General features: G+C 39.9%; 1 long non-coding RNA gene across 1 annotated transcript; it reads left to right on the top strand.

Annotated features, from left to right (window-relative positions):
- Positions 1-379: 379 nt before the first annotated feature.
- On the top strand, positions 380-4,652 carry LOC130835525 (uncharacterized). The gene is made up of 3 exons (XR_009048973.1): positions 380-453; positions 1,094-1,148; positions 4,541-4,652. It is a non-coding gene; the product is annotated as an uncharacterized LOC130835525 (long non-coding RNA).
- Positions 4,653-19,869: the final 15,217 nt, after the last annotated feature.

Genomic DNA, 19,869 nt, shown 5'->3' with positions numbered 1-19,869 from the left:
CTAGACTGAAGCGTATCTAGTGTGTTTGAGGAACAGTAAGGAGCACCATGCCCTACAGCAGAGTGAGCAAGGTGAAACCAGTAGGGAATAGGGTCAGAGAGTTCATGGAAGGGAAATATACTTCCCAGTTCGCATAGAAGATTCCCAGTTTATGCCTCTTGTCCTGATATAGTTATCAGTAGTGCCTGTTTTTCACTCTGCTCTGAGGCCATTGTAGGGCTTGGCTTCTATGCTGAGCATGATAGAAAGGGTGGTTTCTCATCAGGGGAATGGCATGATTTGATTTACATTCTATCAGGATCAATCTGGCTGCTGTACTGAAAAAGAGACTAGAGGAGTGCTTCTATTTTGGGAGTGGCGAAGGAAGCACGGTCATCAATGGGTGTGAAGAGAGGCAACAAGATGTTGGAAGTTTGAGGAGAAAGGCGTGGAATGGCTGGAAATTGAGATTTGGTGGGTCTGCAAACATTGCTAATATCAAATTCAATGCTACGACCATGAGAGTGAGTGGTTGAGGGATGAAGTCATTGGGGGAGAAGAAGGTCAAGCTACCAAGAGCCGGAGTGTTGGAAGGACATTTGTATTCACACAAATATTATTAGAATCATGTTAGAAGATCTGTATGATAAAGTAAGGGCAATTAATAATAAATGCTGTCTAATATAGAATACAATTTCAGATGTGATTTTCTGATATGCTATTCAAATGCCATCTGCAGATAAATAGAAGAAAATGAAAGAGTGTTAAGTTACAGATGAAGGGTCAAGGGCAGCAGGATGGTGCAGGATCTATTTTTACGTCAGCACAGTAGAGTCATTTAATAAAATGTCTCCTCTGTAGTTAAAATTCAGCCGTACTGCTTCATTATAGTTCTCATCTTTTGAAAACAACTGGCAACAAGAGAAAAAGGCATTGGATTTAGTTTTCCAGTATAATTGCACACTGTGATTTAGTTTCCAGGCAATTAGTCCTGAAAACTTGGAAAAATAAGCACGGCATTAATCAGTATGGTAGAATCTGGGAAATCATGATCATGGTAAAGATTGACATCATCTTTTGTAATTTACTGAATTATTATAAATTATAATTGCAGGGTTTGCGTGCTCTTCATGGCATTATGCTGTTACAGTCATAAGCAACCCTGTGAGGTAGGTGTGTTTATCCTCATTTTAGGTGAGAAACTACATTTCAGAGAGGTGAAATGAATTGCCCAAGAGACTCCACAACTTCTGTTTGATTCTAAATGTATTTATTTATTTAATCAAGAAATATTCATTATTCATTATATGGCCATGCTGAACACCAGGTTGGACAAGAAACCCTCACAGTCCCAGCCCTCATATATCAGGAGAAAATGTTTGTGGAACATTCAAATATCGTAAAGTTATACAAGAATGTATTATTACATTCATGCTATCAGAGAAGAAGGATTTGACAAATTAATTGATTTACTAAGCTCCAGTCTAAGAGTTGTTGATGCTTAAATCCTCGCTGCATTCTGAAGCAGCAGTGTCTTCCTGCTGTTAGCAGTGGTATAAACATCTATAAACCTTCATGGCATTTGGAGGCCAGTGCCTTCTGTTTTGAGGCCATAGTGGAAGAGATGTGGAGAAATGTTCCCTTACAGCCTTTGAGTGCCGATCAGGGAGTAGACGATTAGGGAAATGAGGTGTGCTGTGTTAGGGTAAAGTGCCTATTCTGGGGACAGAAGCGCCTGTGTGTTTCTTAATGTGTTTTGTATGTGTACACATGTGTACATGTGTTGTGTGTGTGTGTGTGTGTGTGTGTGTGTAGTAGGGAAAATCCAAAGTGAGGAGCCCAGCAGAAGTCCCTCTCCTGGCTCTAAGGATAGTACTGATAGAAAATATGACTGGAGAATTTCGTAGGACCTTCTCATGACCACGTCCAAAATGTTGGTTTTCATCATAAAAACAGTGAGAAACCGTTGGCATTTGCTAGGATCGCTCCTGTTGCACTGTGGAAAAGAGACTTAGAGGAGGAATAAAAGTGATCTGCCGGGAGCCCAGCTAGTAAGGGAAAAGGGTGGCTTGGGCCAGAGGAATGGAGCTAGAGATGCAGACGTGTTTGTTGACCCAATATTTAGGAGGCAGGATAAACAGATTTGCTGGTAGATGTATATGAGATGATAAAGGAATGGAGGCATCCACGACATTCATATAAGCACGGGTGGTGGCGCCATTTCTGAGATAGGAAACACCGGAAGAGGACCAGGTTGGTGTTCACGTGGGGGCCGTGTTAAACTCTGGGGGAGAAAAAACTTGGAAGTGTTGATTTTGAGAAAATTGAGTGGAGACGCCAAATAGTCCATTGGTTATAAGGGTCTGAATTTCAAAGATACATACATGTATATGTGAGTTATCCTTGTGTAGGTGGTAGTTGAAGTTACCGACCCAGATGAGCTTGCCTGAGGAGAGAGCTTAGCACCGATAACTTAGTGTTGAAGAGTACTGATGTCTCCAGGCGAAGCATTTCTTAGTGCTCCCAGTGCTACAAGTTTTAGTCTGAATTTGCCATCATCTCCAGCCTGGCTCACAGCATCAGCTTCCTAACTGTCCTGGAAGTGACAGTGGAGAACCAGCCAGACACCACCTGTCTTCGTCAGACTAGGTGGCTTAAAGAACACAAATTTTTCCTCACAGCTCTGAAGCCCGAGAAGTCCGAGATCAAGGTACTGGCCAGTTAGGTTCCTGGTGAGAACCATCCTCCTGGCTTGCAGATGGCCACCTGCTTGCTTTACCTTCACACGGCAGAGAGAGAGGATGCACGCTCTCTCCTGTCTCTATTCATAAAGCACTCATTCCATTCATGAGGGCTTTGTCCTCATGACCTAATTACCTCCCAAAAGCTCTGCCTCCACATACAATGGCATTGGGCTTCAACATATGCATTTGGTGGGGGTTGGAGGGGATATAAACATTCAGTCTATTGTATCAGCACGCCCTCTGCACCCTGAGGTACTCAGTGTGAGCCGTCACTTGAGAGGGTCGCAGAGCAATGGGTACGTCCAGACCAGTGAAGGCCAAGATGGAGAGGGGGAAGCCAGGAGAAGAGAGCAAGTACTCAGAGGAATTTTCTGATTATACAAAGGCAATTCCTGAGGGCCCAGTGACAGGGCTTGAAAGGTGGGGCAGGTGTGATTTGAATTTTTGGTACTAACCAATGAAAATAGTGAAAAGTGTGGCAATTTAGTGTCATCAGTCTCTTTGAGGGCTGCGTGTCCAGGTAACATTTTTCCAGTGGCAACTTTGAATGTAGTTCTTCTGCATTTCTACAAATCGGTGTTCCAAAGTCACCAGACATTTACTGAGCAACTTTTTATGTTAGTGGTTATCAGGCTTCACTGTGCAGGAGACACACCTGGAGAACTTAAACAGGTTTCCAGAATCCACGCGAAAGTTTCTGTTTTGGAGCATGAGGAGTGAGGCCTGAGAAACACCTGAACACACTGCCTGACACCAGGGCGGGTGGTTTGCCTTGTTCTGTGAGGCAGGCACTGTGCTAGTATGATGGTGCACATAGAAATAAGAAACGTTCCACGCTCTCAAAGGACTTAAAACACTTTCAGTATAGTGGGTAACAAAACCTTTCCAGCATTTCATATAGCCCCAAAGAGAATATTTGTTTGAAATTAAATATAATCAAAATATATTATATGTAATACAAATGCTTTTTTGCACCTGTGTAAACTTTCCTGCTAGACCTTTATTTTAAATGATTCTATCATTACTTTCAGTTGTTACAATATTACATAAATATGGGATTATATCAGCAGCTGATGTTTAGAGTTTCTGCACATTAGCACTAAATGAACTTGGCATTCCATATGTGGTTATTGTGCCTTTTAAAAGGGAGTAATTTGGGATCTGTATTTTATATCTAGTGGGTTTCTGATGGATTATAATCTTAAATATTCAAACGTTTTGAGAGGTCTCATTCAGACCTAGTTATGTTACAAAGACTGTTTGACAAAGACACAGAGTAGTTTAACAATTGTATATTTGATTTTCTTCTCCAATGAATTAGTTACTTTACCAACTGGAATCTAGGTCATGCTCATTCTGAAGGAATTGTCTGCACATGCTGACGGAGGAACTATATTTTTTTCTGTCATGACTCACTCAGATTAAAAGATGATAGAGTGAGAAATTTCAGACTAAATGTGGTTTCAAATGTTATTTATTTAAAATTCCTTGGAAAAATCACTCTTTTCATTAAATGCAAATGCTTATCAGGAAAACAATTTCCTTCCTGGGAAGAGAAAGTTTATTTCTAGTTCTGAAGAACTCTTCAATCAGCGGTCTCCAGAGAGGACCTGGCGTACTGACAAAAGTTGGACAAAGTGAAGCTGGTTAGTGAGCGAGGGTGGGTGATGGAGAAAACTGTCCAGACATCTGGATAAATATATCTGGGAATGAGAGAACTGATAAAATAATAAGACTAATTCCAGTGTTGAAAGAGACAGCAAATGTTTTAAAACTGATGAACTTCATTTTGATGAAAATTATTGTGTTACCTTCAGACACAGTGGGCGTTGTTCTCATCGGCGGAGTTGTCCAGAGACTAGAAGAAGGCGTGGGGGCTACTGCAGGAAGGGCTGTGGCCCCCCTCTGGGGCACATATGTGGTCTGCTACCCGGTGAGCTGACCCACGTGTTCACATGGGTGAACACGTCTGACATTCCAAGACACACCTTATGTAGACAATCTTGAGGTGATTACAGCGTGAACAAATAATACATAGTCTCAATTAAAATTCAGTGCCATGTGTTTCTAAGTAAGAGGTATTTAATAAATTGGAACATTCATTATTAAATTGACAATCTTTTACTATTTAATTGACAAATTCACTACTAAATACGGAATGTTGTGGGTATTGTACACATTGAATTCCAGTCCTTTCTCCTCCACAGGCTGTGTCTGGTTCTAAGACCCAGAGAGTACAGGTCCATTACTGTCCCTGCTTTGAGCTCCCCAAGAAACATGACATAATAAATCTATGGGAGTTAACTGCTCACCCACAATATTACTGTTAGCCCTATTGTCTCCATCTTCTTTTATCTTTACGGGAAGCTTGGAATCCTTTAGGTAACTCTATAGAAGAAACTTCTAATTACTTTTTAAATCCAGGAGAGATAGCTGAAATAAATGCTAGATTATTGTAATTTATTTTAGGCTGCATTTTACATCAATATAAGATTCTCTCTTTGAATGAGAATGGGAAACTATGTAACTTCTCAGCTCTATTTTAGCCATTTTCATAGTGTGATTTCATTTCTGTTTTCAGAATAGTGTGAATTACAAAAATGTCAAACACACACACAAAGGTAAGTACAAAAGAACATTCCAAATTATAATGGAATGTAATTACAAATTACAATATTGTAATACTGGATTTTTTTTTTTTTTTTGGTGGGATCTTCCTGGAGCCGGGATCGAACCTGTGTCCCCTGCAATGGTAGGCAGATTCTTAACCACTGTGCCACCTAGGAAGCCCTAATACTGGATTTTTTTATGCCATAGTTTTTCCCTAGTAGCATTTGAAATCTAGTCTTGACTATAAATGTGTATATGAAAACTTTATATATTCATATTCTTTATATATTAAGTGGAAAATATATTAACAGTTAATATGTACTATGCAGTCAAATAACTATACAACCTTCTGCAAGTCACCTACCTCTCCTGCCAGAAACATTTTTTTAAAAGTCAGTCATTTAGATATTTCTCCAAATTGTTTGATATTGCCTGTTGAATCTTTGATGTGGCAAAGATTTTGGAATTATAAACTTTGGGGGGGACTTAAAATGTCATTTTACATGGGTGAGGAGGGGAGAATGTCACTGTAGTCCCTCAGGGACCACGGGATGGAGCAGCCATTGTCCCGAACACTTTTCTCTTTATCTTTGGACCACACAGGCAAGAGAGTCTTAGAGAGGAGTTTCCTATCAGCAGTTAAATGATTCATCATGTATTCAGAGGTTTTAGTGATGTACCCAGGACTCACTGAGCAGGCCTTGTCACACCTACCACAATGGGACCAGGAATAGAATCCTACCATAGGTCTGGAATTTGGGAAAATAAGCACGATTTTATCACCACAGATAGATTCTGTGAGGACTGAGTAAAACAGCACATGTCAAGGGCTTAGGACAAAGCCTAAATCACACTGAGTCCTCAGTGAATATTAGCTTTTAGGGTTTTTAGGGAGTAAGTCTATGAAGTTTTTGGCAAATACTAAATCAGATGTTCTGTAATAACTCTTTTACCATATTATTTCTAACATGTGCAACTCTGAATCATATTATCACTATATTACAAATAGGACCCAGGCTGGGTGGTATTATAAACTTTGAGTGGACTTTGATAGATTTTCAAATATAGTAAAATTAAGTTACATAAAAAAATTCCTTTATGATATTATTCTCAGGGAAACTGAGGCTCAAAGAGATTAATATGCTAAAATTACACAATGAGAGTGTGAGATTTTAACCACTTTTTTTCTTTTCTAGTGTATTTTTTCCTATTTCTATCTCCTGGAGCTTTCAAGAATTTTAATAGTAACCAAGTATGCAGGTTAATACTCATGATATGTTGCCTATGTGACTTTAAACAAATAAAAAAAAGCATGTTGTTTTATAGAGAAAGACATCATTGGTTATTTAGGCCATCATTCCAATCACTCTGCATACTGATCACCTAATAGTAGCTTACCATGGCAGGCGGAAGAAAATGGTGTGGAAAATCTGATCTGGAACCTCTTCTGTAAAATGCAAATAAAACACACTTTTCTGCACTTTTGTGAAAATTACAGACAGAGTTTGCAAAATTATTGAATCCAGCACTGCATTTTACCTCCCTCTACCACTGGCTTCCATCTCAGGGTCCTTTCTCAGAAGCACATTACCCCTCGTCGAGCCTAAATTTCTCTTATTAAGGCAAAGAGAAATCCATTGATCCTCAAGGAAGTGTTATAGTAAGTTTTTTGTGCTTACAAAAATATTTAAACATTAAAAGAGGACAGAACAGGGAGGGCATTTTTTTTTTTGAACAGTTGGTAATGGTGGAAAACCAGAAACCAGGAAGGTGAAAACCAGTTTCCACTTCCTAGTGTGGTCCAAGCCAGCCCCTGAATCGTCTGCCAGTGCTCAAGTCAACCCTGCTTGAGGTGTAATGATTCTGATTGGGAAAGCAGCAATGAGTTGATAGCACTCATCTTCAATTTAAGGAAATCAGCAGTTTAAATTATCCTCCAAGTTGCCTAAATCAATACCAACAAAGAGCAACTATGTAGCAGTTTCTTCTTTATGAGCTATAGTCTTAAACAATAGTTTGGATGTGTAGTTGACTAGCTGTTTAGGCCTTATGAGAACATGGAATCAGAGAAAGAAGCGACATTCCTTCCCATCTTTCAGTGTGGATTCTGATCCTGTGAGGCTTGCTGGTGGTTTTGCTGTGGCTACATTTCTGATAAATACTAAGCCATTATTCTCAAATGTCAGCATTTATTTTTGGATGCAAAGCTTCGTGTAGTAAACAGTCTGTTAGTGAACGTTAAATCCTTTAAGCCTTTTGACTTTTCAAACTTTTGGCATGCCTTTGTGTATTTGGTGGCATGGTTTTCTGTTCTTGAAAAGGAGCTCAGTGGTCTGGGGCTGCAACTAAACCTGGAAACCTTGGTAGATTCTGGGTCCTAGGGCTGTACATCAGCTCTCTTTATCTCATCCAAATATTGAATGTAATGGTAATTTTATGAAAGCAAATAAATCCAGAAACCAGAATAAGCTTTAAAACTCACAAATATATAAGATTTTAGATGGAAAGAGATGCTTATTTAACTGGAAGTATTTTTTGCATGAAATATTTGAAAAATATACAGTTATTTTTTTTCAACATTTCTTTTTTTTCTTTAAGGTTTTTATTGGAGTATAATTGCTTTACACTGTTGTGCCAGTTTCTGCTGTACAGCAAAGTGAATCAGCTGTATTTATACATATATCCCCATATCTCCTCCCTCCTGTGACTCCTTCCCACCCTCCCTATCCCATCTCTCTAAGTCATCACCCATCATTGAGTTGATCTCCCTGTGTTATGCAGCAGCTGCTTCTCACTAGCTATCTATTTTACATTTGGTAGTGTATATATGTCACTGATACTCTCTTACTTCATCCCAGCTTCCCCTTCGCCCCTCCACCACATGTCCTTAAGTCTGTTCTCTACATCTGCATCTTTATTCTTGCCTTGTCGCTGGGTTCATCAGTGCCATTTTTTTAGATTCCATATATATGAGTTAGCATATGGTATTTGTTTTTCTCTTTCTGGCTTACTTCACTCTGTATGACAGACTCTAGGTCCATCCACCTCACTACAAATAACTCAATTTCATTCCTTTTTATGGCTGAGTAATATTCCATTGTATATATGTGTCACATCTTTATCCATTCATCTGTTGATGGACATTAGTTGCTTCCATGTCCTGGCTATTGTAAATAGTGCTGCAATGAACATTATGGTACATGTTTCTTTTTGGATTATGGTTTTCTCTGGGTATATGCCCAGTAGTGGGATTACTGGATCATATGGTAGTTCCATTTTTAGTTTTTTAAGGAACCTCCATACTGTTTTCTATAATGGTTGTACCAATTTACATTCCCACCAACAGTGTTTCTAACAATTTTTACAAGAATATTTTTGCAAAAGTTCTACCAAGAGCATGTACATATTTTACACATGTTCCCATTATGTGATGGGAAGGCAAACAGTGGGTTTGAAAGCCAAGGCCAGTGGAGATGATTGTGAAAACTTGCTGTGGGTCAGACAAGTGTGGGCTTACTTAGGAAACGTGTTTTGCTGAAAGGTTTGTTTACAGATCTTCCTATTGTAGTTCTGTTCACTGAGATGATTTCTAGATAGTTCAATCTGGCATTCTCCAAAATTTTACCCTTAGACATATCTCCCAGGAGAAATCAGAATCCTTTCCTCCCCCTAATTAGAGTCCAGTGCTCTATCTTATCTTGATTATGTTTTCTGATTAAAGGAATCTGAGAAATGATATCACATAGGCAGTGTATCTGTGGCTCAAGGCCTTTGGAGTCAGAAGCCTAAGACTGAATCTTGGCAAGCCTCAGTTTGCTCGTCTGCAAAATGGAGATAATAAAATTTTGTACCTCCCAGCATTTTCATGAGAAATAAATGAGAGTTTGCATGTTAAGCATGTAGTAACTAGAACATATAAGTTCTGTAAGTGTTGATAGTGGTAACACTGATGATCTAAATTAATATATTAACATTGTAGACTGTTTTCAAATTCGTGAGAGCCATATGTCATTACACTTTCTGGTCTCCCAAGATATAGAACCCACTTGGAATGGTAATAATGAGTGATTTGCAAATGAGAAAGGTGATACATGGTAAAACATACCATAGTCAGTTTTTTCGTACTTTAATATTTATAATAAAGAGCCAAATCTGAGCTATTATTTATAAGTTTTTAATATTCATTCCTCTAAGAATCCAGTATTCATTGCATAGCACACATCATTTCCTTTGTTAGTATATAGGAAGCTAAAAGTTTCAGGAAGTTAAAAATGTAAAGAAATCACATGAAGACTTGAATAATTATCCTTTTACGGAATTACACGTATTCAGTTAACAGGCTTAATTTAAAGAGGTAAAGGGAAGGGGAAGAGTGACATAACTATCCTCGACAACAAAATCAGCTTGGCTTGTTCAGGTTCCCAAACTGTCTGAGCTACTTTAGCAGCGTTTAAGAAGCGAATGGTGCCTTTTGCCTCTGCAAATCAGGAGAGTACTTGTTATATTCGTGTTGCTTGCCTTGTGTTGAAGAGCCTCCATTAAACAACTGAGTTTATGATTTGAATCAGAGACCCTCGGAAGGTGAAAGTCTGTCCATATACCTGGGACTGCTACCTCCCATTAAGTGCCAGCCATCTAGAGTTGCTTGAATCAATTGTAAAATTAAGGCTAGATTATCTAAAAAAAAAATTAACTGAAGAACTGGTTTGGTAAAAGAGGTTGAGATAATTTTGGAAGAACAGATTAGGATACACACTTACCATGTATCTGATTTATGTGACAAGAAAATCCCTCCAGCGTTTCTCAGGAAATTGACTATAAATCTGATGAATATATGATTACAAAATGATTGTAGTTTGGTAGATAGAGCTTATCTATACAAATTTTTATTGCAGTTAAGACATAAATACTTTCTAGTGTAATTTATAATCTTTTCAAAAGTGATTTCTCCTAATGCATTTTTCCTTTTGATAATAGGAATTTTTTTTGAGAAATAATATTAGAAATATTTAATATTTAGAAGTTATCATTCTTAAAATGAACACGTAAAACACACAGAGCAGTTATTGACCTATCTGATACTCTTGATAACTGTTTCATAACAAATATTCCAGATGTAAAAAACCTTTGTTTCATTTTTGCATTGTTCTTGGTCAAAAGGGCATCCATAAGCGTCTGCAACGACTTGGGTGTTCATGTTCCTTTTTTTTTTACAGATAGCCAATTTTAATATTTTCATATTTAAATAAAAGTATACATTATACAGATACATAGGAATACATGTTTTCCAGGGACATAACTTTGTTTCGTATCCCTGTGGTGATAGTGCCATTACAGGAAAATTGTTTTCTTTACATGGCTGCAGATGGTACACTGGGTAAATCCGACTTACTTAAGATGAACCTGGTTCCTTGAAACTAAGAAATATGTATTTTCATAACTGTAGTTATTAGTTAGCATTTTCTTGATTCAGATATTGGAAGCCTGACCTTGAAAAGAATGGCTCCATGATTTCATAGTTTACAAGTCTCTGTGACAGACATGGAAAATGCTTATTTTCTATCTCAATGCAGGGTTCAAGTCACCTCTGAAGGTCTTCATTTCTGCCATTTACCTGCCTGCCCTTTACCTAGATAAAAACCAGTAGGATGGTTTTTCCCTGCTCCTCCCTCTCCCCTTATTCCTGGCAGCCTGAGCCTGATAAAAGACGATGCATCTTATTCCTGTGCTTTCCTCCCACTCTACAATGTGAAATATCTCCTCATCTCATGCGACTGCCCTCTGCCAATCTTGCCTTATTTTGCACGCGCAGCCAGCAGACCAGTCTTCCCGAGCACCAGTACACAGCTACATGAGCCCAAGGCCCCCGGGGGCTCCCTATTTCCTGAAGGAAACGTTCAGATTTCAAGTTCACTGATGTTATCATTTGTACGTATCTTCCCCTTTAATGATTCTCACACAGCCGCCTGCTCCTGCCTTGGTGGTCACCTGCTCCAGTTCCCGCTCTGTGCTTTGCTCCCACGATGCCAACCCCCTCCCCCCCCCTTCCAGGGTGTTGACTTCTTCCCAGCATTTGGGATCAGGTTACTTCTTCCAGGAAACCCTCCCAGACTTCCACAGTCCGGGCTGATTCATTTTTCCTGATTCCTTTCTTTTCTAAGTACTGGAAAACATACTGTTCCTGCCACTAAATTGGTAACTAGCATTGGAGAGGGAGGGCAGCAGAGGGAAAACAGACATTTCTCGAGCATTTGTCATGAGGCGCTACGCTGGGCCCTCACATATGTCAGCTGATTGTCACCATCTGTCGAAACAGAGGCCAAGGGAGATCAAGGGATTTTTATATGGGCATAGAGTTGACGTGGTTTAAATCCAAGTCTGCCAGCACCTAAGTTCATATTCTTTTTAAAAATTAATTAATTAATTAATTAATTAATTTATTTATTTATTGTCTGTGTTGAGTCTTCATTGCTGCACACAGGCTTCCTCTAGTTGCCGCGAGCGGGAGCTACTCTTCGTTGCAGTGCGCCGGCTTCTCATTGCGGTGGCCTCTCTTGTTGCGGAGCATGGGCTCTAGGTGCATGGCCTTCCGTACTGGTGGCACTCGGGCTCAGTAGTTGTGGCTCTGCGGGCTCTAGAGCGCCGGCTCAGTAGTTGTGGCGCACGGGCTTCGTTGCTCCGCGGCATGTGGGATCCTCCCAGACCAGGGATCGAACCCGTGTCCCTTGCATTAGCAGGCGGATTCTAAACCACTGCGCCACCAGGGAAGCCCCCATATTCTTTTTATATACCATCGTAGCCACTCACCCCTCTTACGGAAAATGGGGGATAGGAACTGTGTCTTGCATTCAGAATTCCCACTCATTGTTTGTTTGGCCAATACATACTTAATGAACACTTGTGATGTGATGGACGCTCCTGTACGTGCTTTGAGGAGATTCAGATGGTGACAGTGACAGTGTAGTCGTGCTTAACACATGGTGATGAGTATGTGCCAGACACTATTCTGAATCATTTACATACTATATCTAATTTCTTCTTTGCAGTGATTCTACGAGGAGGAAGTTTCTAGCATTATCCTCCTTATAGTCGAGGAAACAGGTATAGGGACTTGGTCAACATCACACCACTAGTAGCAGGGAGCACTGGATTTGAACCCAGGAGCCTGGTTCCTTAGCACAACACTGCACTCTGCCTCAAACGGAAGAGACCTAATCTCCGTCCTCATGGTGCCAAGACATGTGCTCTATCAGTTTCTTCTTATTTCTATCCATGAATAGCTATTTAGGTCAATGAGTAATAGGCATAAATGTTTTATTTATTCTGTAAGATTTGGATCCGAGATTCTCTGTATTCGTCTGTATATCTTAAATAAATGACAATTTAAACAGGTGGCTTTTCCCTCAACCAATGAAAGGCCAAACTTCAAATCTGCATTTCAGCTGCAAACCTTCCCTAAGACATCACTTGTCCCACGGCCCTGGCAAAGTTTGAGTATTGATCGACTGACATCAACGTCCCTCAAGTTGGCAAAATCAACAAATAATGTCAGAAGTAAGCAGTTTTGCCATCTCATTCGGATTAGACCAATGATTTTCATGAAGACTGTTTTTGAGTATGAATATATATATTCTCCAAATTGTTTGCTTGTATTATCCAATCCCAACTAAAACAAATGTTGACTAAAAAAAGCACTTGGTAAAATATTGAATAGCTATGTTTAGCAAACTTTGCAGAGAACACATGCCTGGCAAGTTCTTTCCCTCGTGGCTTGAAGGTTATTGCTAAGGAAGAGCAGAGAGATTTTCTCACTCCAGCTGGAGGGGAGACTGCCCACACCTGGACGACATGGCAGCCAGAGCTCAGACTTTCAAGGCATCGCTGGCTTCACTCAGATACTGTGAAAAACGTGAAAGGGGTACTCTTGTCTTTCCAGATGACTTAAAACCCCTTTGCCACCTCAGACAATGTCTATATCTATTTGCAGTCTCTGATTCATATGTTTGGGTGAACTTCTTTTGGTACTCATCTGTACAGTAATAACAAAAACTATTTCCAAGCAGAAAATCAGCATTTTTGTGGGTGCATTATTTTGTCTTTGGAGGCCATTTTATTCTCTGGGTTCTAGAGTTATAGGCACATTTTGAAGGATATCTTGGCTGGGCTTTGGTTAGTCTTCAGCGGTTGGATATGACACAGAAAGCCACCCTCATCTATTCTTTTCTAGAAAGAACGGTTCTATCAGAAGTACCATTTTTTGGATGGACCTAGAGTCTGTCATACAGAGTGAAGTAAGTCAGAAAGAGAAAAACAAATAGCATATGCTAACACATATACATGGAATCTAGAAAAATGGTGCTGATGGACCTAGTGGCAGGGCAGGAATAGAGATGCACACGTGGAGAGTGGACTTGAGGACACAGGGTGGGAAGGGGAAGCTGGGACGAAGTGAGAGAGTAGCACTGACATATATACACTACCAAATGTAAAATAGATGGCTAGTGGGAAGCTGCTGAAGAGCACAGGGAGATCAGCTTGGTGCTTTGTGATGACCTAGAGGGGTGAGATAGGGAGGGTGGGAGGGAGGCTCAAGAGGGAGCGGATATGGGGATATATGTATACATATTGCTGATTCACTTTGTTGTACAGCAGAAACTAATACAACACCGTAAAGCAATTATACTACAATAAAGATGAAAAGAAAAGGAAAGTACCATTTTATTTCTACACCTACCATCAGCCTCAGTAAATGAAAGAGACAAGTAACATTTATTAAATATAAGTGCCTGCCATCAATTACACTAGCTCTTAATAAACTTATTTAATTATTCATAGGATATTGAGAGGGTATATTATTGTATTCATTTTATAGAGGCTCAGAAAAGGCTCAGAGAGTTAAAATTGCCTAAAATCAGCATATTTGGGGCAGTACAAATCTAATCCAAATTAACTTTAACCAAAAAAAGAGAGTTTGGGGAGCACCTGTGCCTGGGAGGGTGGGGATCGAACAGAAAACAAGCACAAGTTTATTCAGAGTCATGAGTGTTCTCTCTCACTCTCATTCCCACTCGCCCTCCTCCGGTCTCCAGCCTTTTTCTCAGCTGCGTTTTCCTCCATTGAGTCAGCCTAGTTCTTTGCAACAACACATGGGCCTCCTCCATGAAAGGCAGTTGATAAGAGGGCTGGAGGCTGAGTTGCCATTAGCAACGGGAGACCTTGCTTGGGAGCCCTCTGTTCTCTCAGGTGGCTCATCTGTTAGTTGAAGGGCTGCTCTCATTCCCAGATGCCCACCCAGGGACCACACACACCCTTCTTTCTCATCTCATTTCATCTCATCTCATCTCATCTCATCTCATCTCATCTCATCTCATCTCATCTCATCTCATCTCATCTCACCTCGTCTCATCTGGCTTCCATATATGTTCCCTAATAGTTCCTGATTTATCCATAGCTCCAGGCACTAATGACAGCAGGGAGAGCTGAGCTGCAGTTGCCTGCCCGAGTTTCCCTGTTTGGAATATAAAAACTAAGCTCCAAACCTGAAAGGGAAAACAAAATTGTGAATACGAAACACTACTATGAAAGAACTTGCCCCACACATCTGTACTGGAGCAATGTTGAAAGAATGAAGACACGTCACTTCACAGTGCTTCAGTTGAAATTTACTGCTTATTTCCAGTTGGCTTTGGCATTGTGCTTTGATAAGTGGAAATGAGAATTTCTAGGATTGCTTTGAGTTGAGAAGGTGGCACTCAATCACCTTTTCCAGCTCACGCGGCCTGGGCAGGTGGCCCCTTTCAGCTCAGCACTCCTGGAGACAGTGTTTCTCTCTTCACGTCTGAAAAAATCATTTCAAGGAAAGGGCTCTAATGGACCTGCTTGGGTCACATGCCTATTTCTGGACCCATCACTGCACTTAGGGTCATAGGATACTGTGATTGGTCAGGCCTGGGTCAGGTCGGAGGTGCCTTCCGGTGGGATATGCACACATCAAAAGGTTTTTGAGAATGTGTATGTAAAATTAAGGCTGAAGATAATATTTGGAGCCCCACTGACTCTTCAAACAATGGTTTTGACATGTTTTAGGGGTAGTGGATAACTGTCACCAAGTGTCTAAAGATAGTAATTGATTTGTTGCAAAAATGACTATTTAATGCTAGTCATAACTCATTGCTCAAATGAATTTTTAGAGAAAATTAGATGCCTCTTCCAGTACATGTACTTTGGGATGTAGCACAGATTTCCACAGGAAAAATTAAAACTCAACAATTCTCCTGAGAGGTAATCCTACTCCAGTTTATAGGAAGAAAATGTTACTCTGTGGATCATTAATGACAACAAAGCAAAATAAATTTTACATAGAGTCATTATACAGATATCTTCATAGAAACTTATTTTTCCATTGGATTTAATTTTTCGATAGCAAGAGAACCTAAAACTTTTTTTGAGGGAGGGAGAATAATTTCACATTATAATTACTGCTGTTATTGATGCTTCTTTTATATAAACTTTTAAAAAATGAAAGTCTTTTGCTAAGGTTTTAGGAATTGTTGCTCAGAGCATGTAACTGTACATGAAAAGAGAAGGAAGGGGCTAGTCCTAGACAGGCATGTGCACCTTGAAGTCAGAATTCGACAGCTTCTTAAGTTTTTTAAAGGTACAATTCTTGTTTCAAATGAAGGTTGTAAATGACCAGGTTTATGCGTTTTGAGGTGATCTCAGTCAGATAAATGCAGCATGACCTTCGGATGAGGGAAACTAGTAGGTAATGTAAAGTAACTAAAAGTTTCCCCTGTTTTTTTGTCAAGACAGGATATTTTTCCCGTGAATAATCACTCTTCAGCTATGGTCAGGAGGATGCTAGCAAACCAGACTCTGAACACTCAGACGGCTCTGGAGGAATCATTAACCTACCATAACTGTGGTCAGACTGAAGACAAACTTTGTCCAAGACATACATCCGGGCCATCTGACATATCCTGGCAAGGCTGGGGGTTGTTCTTTCAGAACTAAGATTTACAGTAGGCCTTGATTCTAGGCTATCTACAGGTACAAGCAAGACCAAGATGGACTCTCCAACTTAGTTCTCTGGCGTCTCTTCTCGTCCTATTACTTTAACTACCCGCTTAGAGAATTTACTTCCCCTGGATTAGAAGGATTAGTGCTAGAGTGGGAAAAAGTGGTTGGACTCAGAATATATTCTGAGGATGGAGCAGAATGATTTGCTGATGATTTGGGTATAGGATGCAGAGAAAGAGAGGAGTGAAGGATGACCCCAAGCCTTTAGTCTGAGCTGTGGAGTTATATTTACTGATATGAATAAGACCGAAGTGAGGCAGGCTGTGGGGGGATGATTAGAAATCCAGAATTCAGATTTGGATACATTGTTTGCTCACACTAGAGGGCATGCACACATACACACACTGAAGTAGAAGTGTTTGGATAGATAAATCTGAAATTCAGGGAAGAGGTCCAGGTGGAGTGGGAGTTGTTAGCATATAGGTGGTATTTAAGACCTTGGGACTACATTAAACTACTCAGGGACCCAGAGAGTGAACTTTGCATGACCTTCAGATGCAATAGATTATGAGTGAAAAAGTGTGGGGAGAACACACTCTCATACTACCATTAAATTATTTATGTAGAATCAAGGATTCATTCATTCATTTATCTACTTATCCACTAACATTTATTTAACAAATACATATTTAGTGCTCAGTCAGGCACTGTACCAGGTACCAGGGATGCAGCTGAGGAAAAACAGTGACATACTTGCTTGGACAATTCTATACTGTAAAACCCATCTCTAGTGTATGCCAATGTATCAAGACCATTAGGATATCAATGATTACCTTTTAATAGATATTTTCACCTTTAATGCCTGTTTCTTCTTTTTTTTTAAGAACTTTTATTGAGATACAATATATACAGTAAACTGCATATATTTAAAGTGTACAGTTTTTTAAATAAATTTATTTATTTACTTATTTTATTTATTAATTGGCTGTGTTGGGTCTTCGTTGCTGCACATGGGCTTTCTCAAGTTGCTGAGAGCAGGGGCTACTCTTCATTGTGGTGCGTGGGCTCCTCATTTTAGTGGCTTTTCTTGTTGCGGAGCATGGGCTCTAGGCGTGTGGGCTTCAATAGTTGCGGCACATGGGCTCAGTAGTTGTGGTTCACAGGCTTAGTTGCTCCTCGGCATGTGGGCTCTTCCCAGTGCAGGGCTCGAAACTGTGTCCCCTGCATTGGCAGGTGGATTCTTAACCACTGCGCCACTTAGGAAGTCCCTAAAGTGTAAAATTTGATTTTTTTTTCTTATTTGTAATGTATATGTGGTAATCCCAAAATGCCTGTTTCTTCTTATTTGTCCCTAAAGAATAATGATAAATACTGTATTGTTAGAATTATTGGATTTATGGCTATAAATTCTTTCTTTGGTTATATAAGAGATGTAGCCCTAATAATTTGAGTGGAAATAAGATTTTGAAAATTCAAATTTTAAAGCTCTGAGGGGAGTTTAGTTTTTTAAAAAATAATCTTGATACTTTCAAATCTTAGAAAACAGAATATGCTTCTTTTGGTCTCCCAGGTATAGAATGCTGAGTTTGGAATTTTTGCCTGTTTTTACTGAAATAAAATTCAGGGGAAAAATGAATTCATTGTAGTATAGGCCAGGAGTGTCTGAAAATAAGTTAACTGCACATTTTCCATGTAGTTTATAAAATATGGTTTCATGACTCATGAGACAAGGTAAGCTTTAGTAAATCCACTGGGTTGAATAAACAGGAGTTTCTAGAAGAGATGGAGTTGGAGATGGAGCAGGAGGTTAACATGAAGAAAATGTGAATGATGATGCTTATTTACAGTATAAAAACCTGCCATAATCTGATTGAGACTGACCCATAGCCTGATTTTTTTCTCCTATAACTGAGGTTGTTTCCCAAGGGATACCCAAGCTTAGGCCAGAGTTTCTCCAGCCAGACTTTCTTTTTCCTGGCTCAGAGAGGCTGCCATCCACTCCCATCCAGAAAGTGAAGCATTAATGACTCTTCATATGAAAGGATATAAAATTACTGGAAAGAGAAATTGGACAGATGCTCTGACCATTTTCAGATATTTACAAAACTGAAGTCCAGGTAAGGCTTCTGTAGCAATAGGTCCTACTAAATAGATCAGAAACTGCTTCCACCTGATTTTGGATATAGGCCTTGTATCCCTAATTATCTGTGACTTTTAATCAGTTCAGACAGCTAACCAGTCATATCAGTGAGGGGAAAGAAACACAGCACACACACAAATACACACACAAAAACCAAAACTGGTTAAGACAGTTTTGATTTATTTGCTTGGACATTTGTGTCAGTTCACCTGTCTGCTGCAAGAGGTTCCACGTCTGCCCCTGTGGGCCCTGAGGTGGGAAATAGATCTCCAGCCTTTCTCCCACCCAGATGATTCTGCAGCATCCTGCCAGAATAATCACTCCAGCATGTCATCAAACCTAAGAGGCACAAGCTAGGAAATCTTTAGTGCGTCCGCATTGCCTATGCAACAAATTTATACATTATAGCCTGGCATTCAAAACCACTTTACAAGGTGGCCCCTAAGTACCTTTTATTTATTTAGCAGTGTTTTAAAAAGTCACTGCTATACACTAAGCATCCTGTTTAGAGCTGGATATAGAGCAATGAACTAGAGAGACATGTCCTCATGGGACCTTATAATCTACTGTGGCAAGGCAAGCATTAAATAGTCACACAAATGATTAATTGCAAAGTGAAAAAAAGGACACACAATGAAAACATTAAGAGGGCCCTTGGCTTTAGCAGTTAGGTCATTGACACCAGTCTCTTAAGAGTGCGGTTGCAGGGGCAGAAGACCGGTTTTAAGAGTATAAGGGGGAATCTAGAAAACACACAGGCTTTGGAGGGAGAGGAGCATGAAGTCTGGATGCACTGGTGCCTCACTGATCTATGGCCTAATTCTGGCTCTATTCCTTTGCATTTGCTTTGATGTAGTGTATGCCTTTCTTTCATTGGGTAGCAGTTACACTGGAAGTAACACTTTTCCAAAAACTGTCCACCACATGGGACCAAAATAAATCTAAAGTTCTGCTGCTCAGGCTGGGGTGGGTGGGACTGTTATCTTCCCAGCAATTGCCAATTCCTAGAATACTTGAGCCTCGGCATAGAATATGCTCTGACTTCCCTGTTGTCAGAACCCTTGGTGTGTACTCTCTTAAGTCAATACATCAAGTACTTTTGCTCACGGGTAAGGAATCTCCTTGAATTACTCTAATATAACTGACTAAGCTAGCTATAAGATGTGTGCATTCACATGTTTTTATAACATTTTTGAAGAAAATTTTTCTCCTTAACACAATCATCAATATCATCTTCCCAGTTTGGCAACGGAGAATCTATATATCTATGGTGGGATAGTTGGACCTCAGAGTCCCTATGCTTACTCTGCTGTGAGGGACCTTCTTTGGGGATTTCACCCTAATTAATGCCACTATGACCGTAAGGGACATGAGTCT

Source organism: Hippopotamus amphibius, chromosome 14 (assembly GCF_030028045.1).
Source record: "Hippopotamus amphibius kiboko isolate mHipAmp2 chromosome 14, mHipAmp2.hap2, whole genome shotgun sequence".
NCBI lineage: Eukaryota > Metazoa > Chordata > Mammalia > Artiodactyla > Hippopotamidae > Hippopotamus > Hippopotamus amphibius.
The sequence above is the reverse complement of the archived record's forward strand: the minus strand, read 5'-3'. Positions and strand labels throughout refer to the sequence as shown.